The sequence below is a fragment of the Phoca vitulina genome, unplaced genomic scaffold, assembly GCF_004348235.1.
Source record: "Phoca vitulina isolate PV1807 unplaced genomic scaffold, GSC_HSeal_1.0 scaffold8, whole genome shotgun sequence".
NCBI classification, from domain to species: Eukaryota; Metazoa; Chordata; class Mammalia; order Carnivora; family Phocidae; genus Phoca; species Phoca vitulina.
Window position 1 is genome coordinate 33,221,778 of NW_022589711.1, and position 13,575 is coordinate 33,235,352.

The 13,575-nt window shown below is 37.2% G+C and overlaps 1 protein-coding gene across 4 annotated transcripts in view; it reads left to right on the forward strand.

Annotated features, from left to right (window-relative positions):
• LOC116633800 (glutamate-rich protein 2-like) overlaps nucleotides 1-13,575 on the forward strand; it is a 497,520-nt gene that overhangs the window by 13,443 nt on the left and 470,502 nt on the right. For 2 of the 4 annotated variants that reach the window (XR_004299787.1, XR_004299784.1), the window contains exons 2-4: nucleotides 730-817; nucleotides 2,154-2,202; nucleotides 11,677-11,772. The gene's annotated coding sequence lies outside the window, so the exon portion shown is untranslated. The remainder of the gene's footprint in view (nucleotides 1-729; nucleotides 818-2,153; nucleotides 2,203-11,676; nucleotides 11,773-13,575) is intronic. The other 2 variants (XR_004299785.1, XR_004299786.1) reach the window with 2 other exon arrangements.

Genomic DNA, 13,575 nt, shown 5'->3' on the forward strand with positions numbered 1-13,575 from the left:
CGTATATAAATTTCCCCTCAGCATATCTCTGCTGAAGGAGGCTCTGTGGAGACCATTTACTAGATGGGAATGAGTGTATAACCAGCACATCCAACTGGCTTGAAATTGTAATTTCAGTGAATTGATTATAATTCTGGAAAGATGAACAATATATGCCTGTAATTATCAGTCAAATTAGACACAGTTAGCGACCTAACGGTATTTGCGAATTTAAAATTGATGTTCTAATCTATGAAATTTATGCAAGTTTAAGGACTAAAATAATATGAGCCTCATAAAAAGTTATATTTAATCCAGAATAGAGCTAATTTATTTAAAATTAATGTGAAGATTCTTATTATGTTTGTCATAAAAAAACTAGTTTGCTAATGACAATTTTAAGGCTAGACGTTTGTAATGAAGATGTAGCTTTTATAGTAATAGATTAATACTTAAACACCTTTTCCCACTTAGAGTATGAATATAAATACCATCAGACATAGATCCAGAATGCATTCATATTGATGTCTTTGCTTATGAAGGAAAACTTATCTATGTGATACTGAAAATTATATTAAATTCTCTTGAGAATATATATATATATATTTTAAAGATTTTATTTATTTATTCGATAGATAGAGCACAAGTAGGCAGAGTGGCAGGCAGAGGGAGAGGGAGAAGCAGGCTCTCCGCTGAGCAGGGATTTATATATATTTTTAAGTTAATAAATTCGTCTTTGATTTTTCTTAGGGAAAGCCATTTTTTGAATGCCTATAATAGAATGGCTTGGCTTCTGATAACCAGGTGTGCAAGATATGCTCTTCAGGACACAGTTCAGGTATGTAAGGTGTGTGTGTGTGTATGTACATTTATAATTCTTTTTTTGTTTTTCTTATTTTAATTCTTAATTCTGTCTATAATTTTTATAATTCTAACTATAATTCTGATTTATTTTATATCTTGATATCTGTCTTCAGTCAGCCTGCCATTTGGCAGGGTGGAAGAAATGTAATCCCAGTCATTTTAAGAGTCGCCTCTATTTCTTTTCATCAGGATGGACTCTTTGTGTCATTTGTCCTCACAAAGATGTATCTCAGTGTCCATCTTCCTATCTAATCTTTAATCTTCACAGGTCTTCTCTTAACACATCTCTCTTTCCTATCTTGGTGACCCCTTCAGTCCTCTGTCTGGTACTATGGAATCCCATGCTATGTTGGGGCACTGAAGTCGCCATAGTGCTGAGACCCATCTGACTAGATTCTTTGTGCATCCTTTTCTCTCTGGGATCTTGGGATCTCTGGGATACAGAGATTTGTCTAGGAAGAGGACACAGCCTAGAAATCAGGCCTCTGTGACACCCTTCCTCACCCCATCAGCCTTCCTCTCTGATTCTTATACCCTCATCACGTCCCCTTCAGCTTTCTTTTCTTTCTTTAATGGAGGAATCTTTTCTAACAGCTAGAATTAGAATTCTCTGTCTGTTATTATTTCTCTGATTTCACCAGTTCCCCTGAGGACCTAAGCCTTTTGGAAAGGAAAGCAGGAGATAGACTTTTTAAAATTTTTCTTAGCCCTGCCATATCCTCACACAACATAGTAGTTCTACTTAGTTATTGTGGAGGGAGATGGGACCAGGGCTGTGGGTGGGGGCAAAACAAAACAGAAAACACGACTTAATATTTCAAATATATTACTCTATTCAAAGGTACTAATGATATATAGGTCCTGGATTTGAGACTGACTTGACTTAGTGTCCCACAGTCTATAGAATCTAGGCTTACGGAAGTCAACTACACCATTAGTGAGTATATCACAGACAAAGATCAGTAAGACTAGCAGTAATCAGGGAAGAAACTGGGGACATGACAGCATAAGTCAACAAAAATTTCAGAGAAATAACTGTGTTAAGTTCCTTGCCAAACTGTCCTACTAACCTTGGCTTTCGTTATTCTGGGCCTCTCACTTGGCCCTATATATATATATTTTTTAAGTAGGCGCCACGCCCAATATGGGGCTTGAACTCACAACCCTGAGATCAAGACCTGAGCTGAGATCAAGAGTCAGATGCTTAATTGACTGAGCCACCCAGGTGCCCCATCCCTATATTTTTGTAAAAATTGTAAAAGTAAGTTTTTGTTAACCACAGTCATGTATGATGTTTTCCTTTATCACAGGTAGCATTAGAGTGGCAGCAGGCATTGTTGGGGTCCATCTAAGGGGAAGGTGAGTTGGGGATACAGTTGACATTTGTGGAATAGAGAAGCAAGGCCAGATGATGTATAACAATTTGAGTGTGTCCCACAGTGCCTGGCACAGGAATTATGAAGGTAGTGGGGAAGAAACAGTGGTTGAAGTATGAAGCACCAGAAGCTGATCTCTGGAAAGCTATTTTAATCACCAGATGTATAAATTTATAATTGGAGAATTTGATTCTGATTGATTCCTAATTGAAACAGAAATGCTGTCCAGCAGGAATATACTTGATTATACATCATATAACAACTATATAATGAAAATTTTGTCTTTTTTTAAAAAAGCTTTTATTTATTTGAGAGAGGGAGAGAGAGAGAAAGAGAGAGAGAGAGCATGAGTGGGGGGAGGGGCAGGCTGAGAGGGGAGCCCAATGTAGGGCTTGATCCTAGGACCCTGAGATCATGACCTGAGCTAAAGTCCCTGGCCCAATTGACTGAGCCACCCAGACACCCTGAAAATTTTGTTTTTTTGTGTGATGAGAGTTATGTAAAATAGAATTATATTTCTTGTGTCTTTAAAAACTTAAAATGTACTACAAAAATTTATATGACATTATCAATATATGAAATTGTAAAATTGTAAAACTGAAAGAAATGTTTCTAAATTACCAATAATAATGAAAAAAAAAACCCCACAAATTTTGATCAACTATTCCAGAGGAAAACCTGAATTAGCACCTTTTTATATAGAAAATATTACCAAACTGGGACGCCTGGGTGGCTCAGTCGGTTAAGCGTCTGCCTTCGGCTCAGGTCATGATCTCAGGGTCCTGGGATCGAGTCCCACATCGGGCTCCCTGCTCAGTGGGGGAGCCTGCTTCTCCCTCTCCCTCTGCTTGTGCTCTCTCTGTCAAATAAATAAAATCTTTAAAAAAAAAAAATTACCAAATAATACAAAATAATTTTTATAGTCATTAAAGTTGCAGTAAAAAAATGTAGTAAAAAATGAATTATAGAATGTGTCAGGAAGGTAATTACTAAAAAGATTATGGCATTTTCCTGAATTTTGTGGTGTTTTTCATTGTCAGTTTTGTAAGATTTATTTTCCTGTTCTAAAGTATTAGCATGTATATCTAATTTTGTATTTATTGCCTTTGTGTGTTTTACTTTTTTCTTTTAATGAAGGCCATGAAAAATTTCAGGCTCAAAGTTATTGAATCTGCCCAGATTTATATTTTTCTATACTAAACTGTTCACATGTTTATTTTCTGTCACCTCCCACATAACACATGCTCTATGTGTGCATAAATTTTGTTTTGTCCTTGACTGCATCTCCAGCCCATGGAACCATGATAGCACACAGAAGGTACTTGATAAATATTTATTGAATGATTGGATGAATTATCTTGTTAACCTCAAAGGATGGGTTATTGCTTTTTCTTCAGTTATTTTGATAATTCTTATTGATGGCTTATACTGTGAATTTGAAATAGCCTGCTTCCATTAAACATAATAAATTAAACATAATAAGAGCATTTTTGGGATGTTTTCAGAAATAACCATTTAATGTGTTTTTCTTAACAAAAAAAAGTGAGAAGAAAACAGTGCTGCCATTAACTCAGCTCTTGCTTCCCATCAGATCATTTTATTCAGACAAAACAGTGTACTTATCAAATCTGTTTAGTGTTCAGATCAATAATAACTAAATTGGGTGGAAATTAACCAAGGTCACCAATTATTTCTTCAGGTATTTATTGTGTGCCTGTTTTGTGTCTAGCACAGAGTGCTGCATTTGGGGAGATAGGAAATAATTTTGTTTACATAAGGCTTAATCTTTACTTTTAAGAGTAGCAATAGAGTCATCTATGTCCTATGTACCACATGCTGTGTGTGATGGCTTTTTGATGTAAACTTGGCTTGACATCTGTAGTCCCCAGAATTCTCTATTGAGTATGTGTCTCCTTAGGGCAGGTTACAAAGGATATTCTCTCCTGAGAGTAGGAAAGCAGTAGTCATTGTGGAACATACACATAACTTCTTCCAGTCAATAAAACACTGATCTAGGTGCTGCTGTGAAGGGATTTTGCAGATGTGATTAAGGTCTCTAATCAGTAGATTATAAGAAGAAGGAAGAATACCCTGGGTGGGCCTAATTTAATCAGTGGCAGAGCCTTTAAAAGAGGATTTAGGATTTCCCTGGAATTAGGACTTCATACAGCTTCTGGCTCTGTAATTGCTCTTCTTTCTTTCCAGATCTTCCTTCCTGACCACGACCTGTGAACAGAAAGCTTCTCTTTGTACCTGTGAATTCTAGCCTGCTTGTCATCTTCCCTTCCTTACTGCCTTTCCTATGGACTTTGTGCTTGCTTAGCCAGCCCCCACAGTTGTACTAGCCAATCCCTCATAATAAATATATGTACCACTGGTTCTACTTCTCTGGCTGAATCCTGACAAATACACTCAGTAAATATTTCTTGACAAAACACAGTCTCATTCTCAGAGGCTCACAATCTTGTAGGAGAACTGGTCTGTGAAGATGAAAGTGTAGACATTAGGTCAGGATCATCTTTAGTTTTAAGGTAAAATGTGTGATGTAGAAAATAAGCACTATAAGATGGCAAGATAATGAGAGGTCAGTGTGGCCATGGATTAGAAAACTTTTACCAATAAAATGGAATTTAAATGTGTTCATAAAGGATGCATAAGATTTAAAAGGTCAGAAAAAAAGAGAAAGCCATTCTGTTTAGTGAAAAGCATTAGCAGAATTATTGAGATTAAATCAGTAGATTGAGTCCAGAGTATAGTAAACTGATTTCACTTTGGACCAACATCCCACTTAAACTTTCATGTTAGTTGTCATTCTACAAGCAGCTAAAAAGACTAATAATGTCTTTAAATTATTGTAAACTATTACCAAGAAAATGTCAAGTATTCAACCTTAACAGACTTTAAATAGCAATGTTAATTTTTATTGCAATTTTTTAGAGTAAGGTCAAAAATCCTGGGTAATGTGGCATCTTTTGATAAAGGAAAAAAAAAAAAAAGACTCAGGAGGAAAGCAACAAAAACAAAGATTTCCCTTCCTACTCCTGCAAAATGTCTTTAGCTTGTGGGCAGCCCTTCAAAACTCACTGGGGCATGAATTTTTTGAAGAATGAGCCAGCACACATTTATTGCAAGGGTAGAAGAGTCAAAGATGGCAGGTGTGTGTGTATGTGGGAGGGGTGGTGGTAGTGAAGGAGCAGCTCATAATATTTAGGGGAAGGTAACTGCAGAAGACAAAAGTCTTCTGGAAAAGACTGGAGCTTTTGGGTTTGCTTTGTTTACTGAGAATACATTTGGAGAATCACTTAGGGCATATGTTCTTGTTCTAAATATATTTTTCATTCTTGTTTGTGACCAGTAAACAATTCTGATACATGTATTCTTTGGGGGGAAATGGAAAAAAGGGCCCCCAAATTTCCAATAATTTCATAATTCTAGATGCAAGCACCATGCTGGCAGTTAGAGTAGAAATAATAACTAGTATGTGTATAGCATTTTGTAGCTTACAAAGCGCTGGCATATGTGCCACAAAATTTTCTTCTAGGGTCAGTAGAACCTCTTGGCAGGTCACAGTAACCCTGTGATACCAGGTTTAGACTGTATTTTACACATACAGAGTTTAAAGCTTTTATCATCTAATTAGAACACCTTATTCCTGGAATGGTTTACCAGCTGTTAAAGCCATGAAATACTTCTGTGCCAATTCATAGTTTCATCCCCCAACCTACTAAATATCCCCAACCTCCCATAGCCCCAAATTATCTACCTGGAGCCCTCGACTCTACATCATCCATCAATGGAACTGTTAATATCTAGCCTAGCAGGGAGTTTCCAGAATCTAGCTCTAAACTCTCCTGGTTTCTCCTCTGATTGGCTGGTACCCAGGTCATGCTGATTGTTAAATATCTTAAATCACATTTCCTAGTTACTAATTTTACGTTTATTATCCATCTTTCAAAACTGTTGAAATCTGTCATCTCTGATGTCTTTCTAGTTCTTTTGTTTTGGGGTTTATGCCTTAAAAATCCCAATACTGTGATTTCAGGAGCATTCCAGGAAGGAGAAGAAATAAATGCATTAGTCAGTATGCTTTATTTAACCATCAGTTTGATTAATAATATTAAAGGATGCTGAGAACATCTGCTGGAATAGGGTTTACATAAAAGCACACTGTGGAACCGTGTTAATAAGTGCTACATGAAAAGAAAAAGGATTCTTTGATCCAATAAGTGTAGAAATGTTGGATTAAAAAAAGTCAAACATGCTCCCCCCTCAACTTTTTAGTACTTTTTCTATGCTATTGTTCATTGTTAATTCCCAAGTTAAGTTTAAAATATGCTGTGTTTCTCATGCTTTTTTTCCCTTCAGAATCCTCCTCTCTTTTAAATGGAACACAGATGTCTTTTTAAGGTAATAACACCTTATCATGAGCATTATTTTAGAAAGTGATGAATAATTTGAGGGAACTCGCACAGTATCATCTGCAGCTCATTGGGTATCCGGTGACACTTTAGACACTTAGGTCTTAAGCTTCATCTGTGGAGCACCTGGGTGGTTCAGTTGCTTAAGCTTCTGCCTTCAGCTCAGTTCATGATCCCAGGGTCCTGGGATCGAGTCCCACATCAGATTCCCTGTTCAGCGGGGAGGCTGCTTCTCCCTCTCCCTTTGCCTGTTGCTCCCCCTTCTTATGCTCTCTCTCTCTCTCTCTGTCAAATAAATAAATAAAATCTTTAAAAAGAAAAATAAAGCCTCATCTGGATTTCAGCAGGGAGGCTGGGAACTATATTTCCTAGAATCCCCTTCCCTGTGTAGTCCCAAATTTGAGCTTGCCCATGAAAAGAACATGGAAGAGAAGAGGAAATCAGTATTCCCTGGGCATAGTGCAACCAAATGTGCAGTCAGAGGTGAGCCCTTGAGAACTACCAGCTAAGTGGATTCAGTCTGAGTCAGTTCATAGAACCTGCTCAGAGATACTGGGGAATTACAGCATCTTCCAGGGAAGACCTTTAATCAACAACTTTAGTACTTTAGAGGACTTCTCTAACCTTCAAAGGCAGCTCCCTTAACTTGTGGTAAAAGCTTCCCTGACCTCTCTTCTAAGAAAAGTATAAGCCCCTAATTCTTTTTTTTTTTTAATTTAAGTATAGTTGACACAGTGTTACATTACTTTCAGGTGTACAACATAGTGATTTGACAACTTTATACGTAGCTACCATCTGTCACCATACAACGCTATTACAATACCATTGCCTATATTCCCTGTGTTGTGCCTTTCATCCCTGTGGTTTATTCATTCCATAGCTGGAAGCCTATACCTCCCACTGCCCTTCACCCATTTCACCCATCTCCCTGACTGCCCTCCCCTCTGGCAGCCACCAGTTTGTTCTTTGTATTTATGGGTCTGTTTCTGTGTTTTGTTTGTTTGTTTGTTCATTTGTTGTTTTATATTCCATATTGTAACTGAAATTATATAGTATTTGTCTTTCTCTGACTTATTTCACTTAGCATAATACCCTCAAGGTCCATCTATGTTGTTACAAACAGCAAGATTTCATCTTTTTTTATGGCTCAGTAATATTCCATTGTATGTATACACACCACATTTTCTTTAGCCATTCATCTATTCATCTATTTGGTTGCTTCTATATCTTGGTTATTGTAAACAGTGCTGCAGTGAACATAAAGGTGCATATATCTTTTTGAATTAGGGTTTTCATTTTCTTTGGGTAAATACCCAGTAGTGGAATTACTGGATTGTATGGTATTTTTGTTTTTAATTTTTTTGAAGAACCTCCATACTGTTTCTCATGGTGGTTGCACCATTTTACATTACCACCAACATTGCACGAGAGTTCCCCTTTGCCCACAATCTCGCCAAAACTTGTTATTTCTTGTCTTTTTGATTCTAGCCATTCTGACCTGTGTGAGGTGATAATCTCATTGTGCTTTTGATTTGCATTTCCCTGATGATGAGTGATGTTGAGCATCTTTTCATGGGTCTGTATGTTTTCTTTGGAAAAATGTCTATTCAGGTCCTCTAAGCCCCTAATTCTTTTGAAACCCTTCAGATGCATGATTCATAGGTTGGCTTCTGTTTCCCTGATGCATCACAACTGATTCAATACTGATAAAGAGTAAGTGTCAATGAGTCAATCAGAAATATCTATGTAGCTGCTTATTCAAATGTTAGAATAATCACATAGGATTTCATGAAGTTTACTCAATTTCAGTAAGCCAGTGTTTAGAGGATTTTTCTATACCTTTTCCAATTTGGGGCTGAGCAGTGTAACCAGAAATAACGATATTGTTCTTATAGGCAAGTCTTTACCCAAAGGCTATCAGTACTACTTATGTCACTAAGATCTTGGCCCCAGTATATGTTAATTGAACTATGAAAGAATTAACTATGAAAGAATAGTCAATTGGACTATTCTATGAAAAGAATAATTATCTAATAGAAGGTGCTACAGATGACATATCAAGTTCAGATAAATTAATAATATGGAATTGATGAGCTTTCTTATTGGAAAAAGATCCCTTCTTAAAAATTAGTAGCGTCTGAGGACAAAACTGAGATTAAAGAGCATAAACAAAATAAATATAACTAAAAACATACAAAACAACATTAAAAACTCCAACAACTTCTTCACTACATCAGGGTATATAAACAAGCCTCCTGATGTTGCTGTCCTTATCCACTTTATTTATCTATTCAATCACCTTCAACCCAGTGCACATTTGCCTTTGAACATTGTGTATTACAATCACCTTATTCTTCAATAGTTTTGATTCCAGAAACCAGTGTATTGTGATTCAGTATATTGTGATTTCCTACAGGGCTGGGACCAGGTCCCTTTTGTTTTCTTTGTATAGAAACTTGAACAACACTCATTTTAGTGCTAGAAAGCTTTCTTTGTGTTGATTTTGAGGGTTAGATGTTGACTTGTCTTTTCTGTTGTAAACATATCTTGTTTCTACTCTATTTGTGTTATGGAAGGTCAAGTATGCACAATTGAGGATCATTAAATCTAAGTTACGTATCCTCTCACTCAGTCCAAAGAAGAATGGAAAGAATAATAGAGCTGGACATTTAAGCACTGATGACCCTATTCATCCATTTGAGAGAGAGTGAGACAGAGCACAAACAGCAGGAGGGGCAGAGGAACAGGGAGAGGGAGAAGCAGTCTCCCCACTAAGCAGAGAGCCAGATAACGTGGGGCTTGATCCCAGCACCCTGGGATCACAGCCCGAACCGAAGGCAAATGCTTAACCAACTGAGCCACCCAGGAGCCCCTAGGCACTGATCTTTTTAAAATTTTATTTATTTTTTAAAGATTTTATTTGTCAGAAAGAGAGAGAGAGAGCGCGAGCATGAGCACAAAAGCAAGGGGAGCAGCAGGCAGAGGGAGAAGCAGGCTCCCTGCTGAGCAAGGAGCTCAATGTGGGACTTGATCGCAGGACCCTGGGATCATGACCTTAGCTGAAAGCAGACACTTAACCATCTGAGCCACCCAGGCATCCCTAGACACTGATCTATTAGTTCTTTCTTGAATCTGTAAACTATCATAAGGAATCACACAGATCATTTACATGGTAGTCAGTGAGAATGTATTGAGCATTTCTGATGTTCTAACATTGTCATGATTGCATATTATTTTCATTGTCAATAATAATGTTTTGGCCCTTACGCAAAATAAAATATATGAAAGATTCAATTCTTTCCCTAAAAGAGAGTCAAAATTTTATTGTTCTGAGTGAAATTTTAATGCACATCAGGTCATCATGAAATCTTGGACTGGTGTGTTTTAATCTAGCATAGGGCAGAACAGGCTCAATATAGCACATCACATCATCTTCACAAAAATATATCTATTCTTGTTGTCAAGGATGGTCTGGAAGATTCTACAGTCTCAAGAGGTGGGTGACATATAGTAGCTGAAATGCCACCAGCCTGAATGCAGAAGAGATCTTTGCAAGGCCAGAATTTAGTTGTTTGTTTAATTTTTCAAGCACAAAAACCATTTAGTTCTGAAAAGCAGCCAGGGAGAAATTTGTTTAAAATGCAGTCTAGAAAGAGAATGCAATTTTCCCAAGTTTTCGGTTGCATAGGGAGGTTGTTAACAGGACCTGCAGACTCCTAAAGCTCTAATAATCAGTATTTTTTAGTAAAGCCCGGGTTTGGCAAACCTCGTAAGTGGTGTCTGACTCAGAGTTGGGGGCCTGACAATGAATGATTTCTTGGTCTTTTTGTTCTTCTAGTCATTACCAAACACCCTAATGAACAAAACACAACAAAACTTGTGTGTTTCTTTTGTTGACCTATGGAATAGTTTTGAGCAGATTGAAGAAAACGGAGACACTTATAAAACAGTTTTATAAAAAGGGATATTTTTAGAAGCATAATATTTCAGTGGTTTCAAATAATTAATTTTGGGGTTGGTTTGGATGGCGAAATGAGCAAAAATAAATTTTAAAAGTGGAGTTTAAATAGACTTCCATTTATAAAAATTGAATTTTTTTCTCTTTTTAAAATAACTCATTTGTTGTATAAGGTGACACAAACCTATGCCGTTACTAGTGCATAAATGTTATATATCTTATTTCTGGTTTGTTTGCAATACATGTTGCTAATTACATAGCAAAAGAGACTTAGAACATAGACAGGTCTGGGAAAATTACTGAAACTGAATCAACAATTCAAAATTCATGTACTATTAAGAATATATCATCCAGGGCGCCTGGGTGGCTCAGTTGGTTAAGCGACTGCCTTCGGCTCAGGTCATGATCCTGGAGTCCCTGGATCGAGTCCCACATCGGGCTCCCTGCTCAGCAAGGAACCTGCTTCTCCCTCTGACCCTCCCCCCTCTCATGTGCTCTCTCTCTCTCATTCTCTCTGTCTCAAATAAATAAATAAAATCTTTAAAAAAAAAAAAAAAAAAAAAGAATATATCATCCCAAAAATATAAAGGTCAGTGCATATTCAGGATGAATGGATTTAGTAGAGTGTCAGCAGGGTGGCATATTCAGATATATGGCCCTGGCAGTTCCCTATGCTACTCCATGGCAAGTCAGGTCGGTCATTGTGCTCATGGTCAAATGATTCAGAGCAGATTTAAAACCAAACTTTATTATTGATTTTTAGTATACATATAATAAAGTGGATAAAGCACAGTTATCTTAAGTAGCAGCTCAAGGAACTTTTTACACACTTATCCAAGTAATTACCCCTAAGGTCATGATATACTGTATGTACATCAATCCAAGGCTTCCCTCATGCCATTTCTCAGTCAAAACTCAGCCTCCTTATCATAACCACTACTCTGCTTTCTATTATTGTCAATTAGTTTTGCTTGTTCATTCCTTTGTCCTTTTTTTTAACTGCTATGTCATTTTCCCTTGTATTAACCATCATAGTTTATGTATCCATTCTTCTACTGATGGATATTTTGGTTGTTTCCAGTTAGAGGATGTTATGAAAAAAGCTGCTGTGGACATTCTTGAACACATCATTTGGTGGAATCAGAGCAGATTTTACATCTCAGTAATGCTTACTTAGGTAAGATGTTTATAATTATTCCTCTTTAATAAGTAAACCCAGGGTGCCCAGTCAATCGTGAGCCATGTGGCTTCCTCCAGAGCAAGGTGCTTCTGGCCCTGCAGCTGTGCTTTAGTTTATCAAGGATGTCAGTGCTACCGTTCCAGAAAGAACAATTCACACTGTAGTCTGGGCTCTAGGGGCATCCGGAGTAGTGCGATGAACCAGCCTGATAGATTACTGTCGGCCGCATGGATAGAAGAACTGACAGCTCTCTAGGTCTAGGTTCATTGTTACCCTGAGCTACTTGGTTAATCTATGCTATACACAGTGGTTACTTATGAATATAGGATAATAATAATCTACGAAGATTTAAAATGTGCCTTGTATATTTTGCTACACAGTGGTTAAATTTTGGCATTATGCTATTTTTTATCACCCTGTTTTTGAAAATTGGCATTTCAAATAGAAACTGTAAGTAACATTCATGACTATTTTCAAGAGTCTTTTCACCAGGTGTTTTCTTTATTCATATGGTTGCTTTATGTATTTAGATAATCAAGTGTCAAAAAAACATCCCTTAAAAAAAAAAAAAAAAACATCCCTTAAGGCTACAAAGCATGTTGAAAATTTGCATGAATTGCAAAGACATGTTAAGTCTTCTATATAATTTGTTGCTCTTGCTCCCCTACAGGGCTTTATATACAGATGAGAAGCCATCTATTCATTATGTCCATAATGTTTTTTAAAACAATATTTTAACAGCTGGGACATGTTCCCTGGGAAATGGTTAAAAACCAAGTGCCTTATAGAGAGATAAGGTAAATTCTGTGTCAGCATGGTAAATGGTGATAATGACTCATATTTTCTCATAACTAGATCAGGAATAGAAGAGACCAGTAAGCCCAACATCAGAATGTCTTCTTTGGGACAGGCCATGGTGGAATGAAATTCTATTTCTTCTATAGACATTCATACATAGTTAATCATTTTTTAAATAAATTCGGTGGTCTTTGCATTTAGTTCATCAAGACTATCTCGTTATAACTGATAAAAATATATTTAAAATAGCTTACACATAATAGTAGTATCAGTAATAATAAGTTATATTAAAAAAATTTTTTTAGACCTTGCCTCCATAGGTCTTCTATCCCACCATCTTTGGGGCTTGAAAGGGGCCCTGAAGCACTCACCCTTTTTTACCTTCCAACATTATAGCTTCAACACTTGAGTCCAGTAGGAGTAATCTCATTTGCTGTCTGTCCTTGTTTATTTTGCTTCTCCTGAGAAGCCCCAGCCTCCCAGGTCAGCCCCCATCTTCCACCCTATAATGCCTGTAGGTTCTGCATACCTACTATTTATTTATTTATTTATTTCAACTAAAACAACAAAACAAAAACAGCTCACTCCATTTCTCCCACCCCTTACCTCTGGTAACCACTAACCTGTTCTCTGTGCCTATGAGCTTAAATTATTGACCTATAATGCCATCCAGGAGTGCATTCAGGCATGACATGGAGCTCAAATGATGTCAGCAGTATCATTTTCACTCCATCACTTGGAAGTGCTGGAGAGATGATGTCCACAAGTCCAGTAATCTCACCCATTTGCTTAGCAGCTGTGCCAGGTTGCATTCTCCATAAGCAGATACTGAGATGGAGTTTGTGGTATAAGCTGTTTGTTAGGGATCAGCATCTGTGAAAGGAAAAGGCGGGGGAAGACTGGGTAGAGGGAGAAGTCAAACTGAAATTCAGTTCTGATGAATCTCAACCAACCTGATGAGGAAATTTGGAATGAGTATTGCCTTTCAGAGTTGTCTCACAT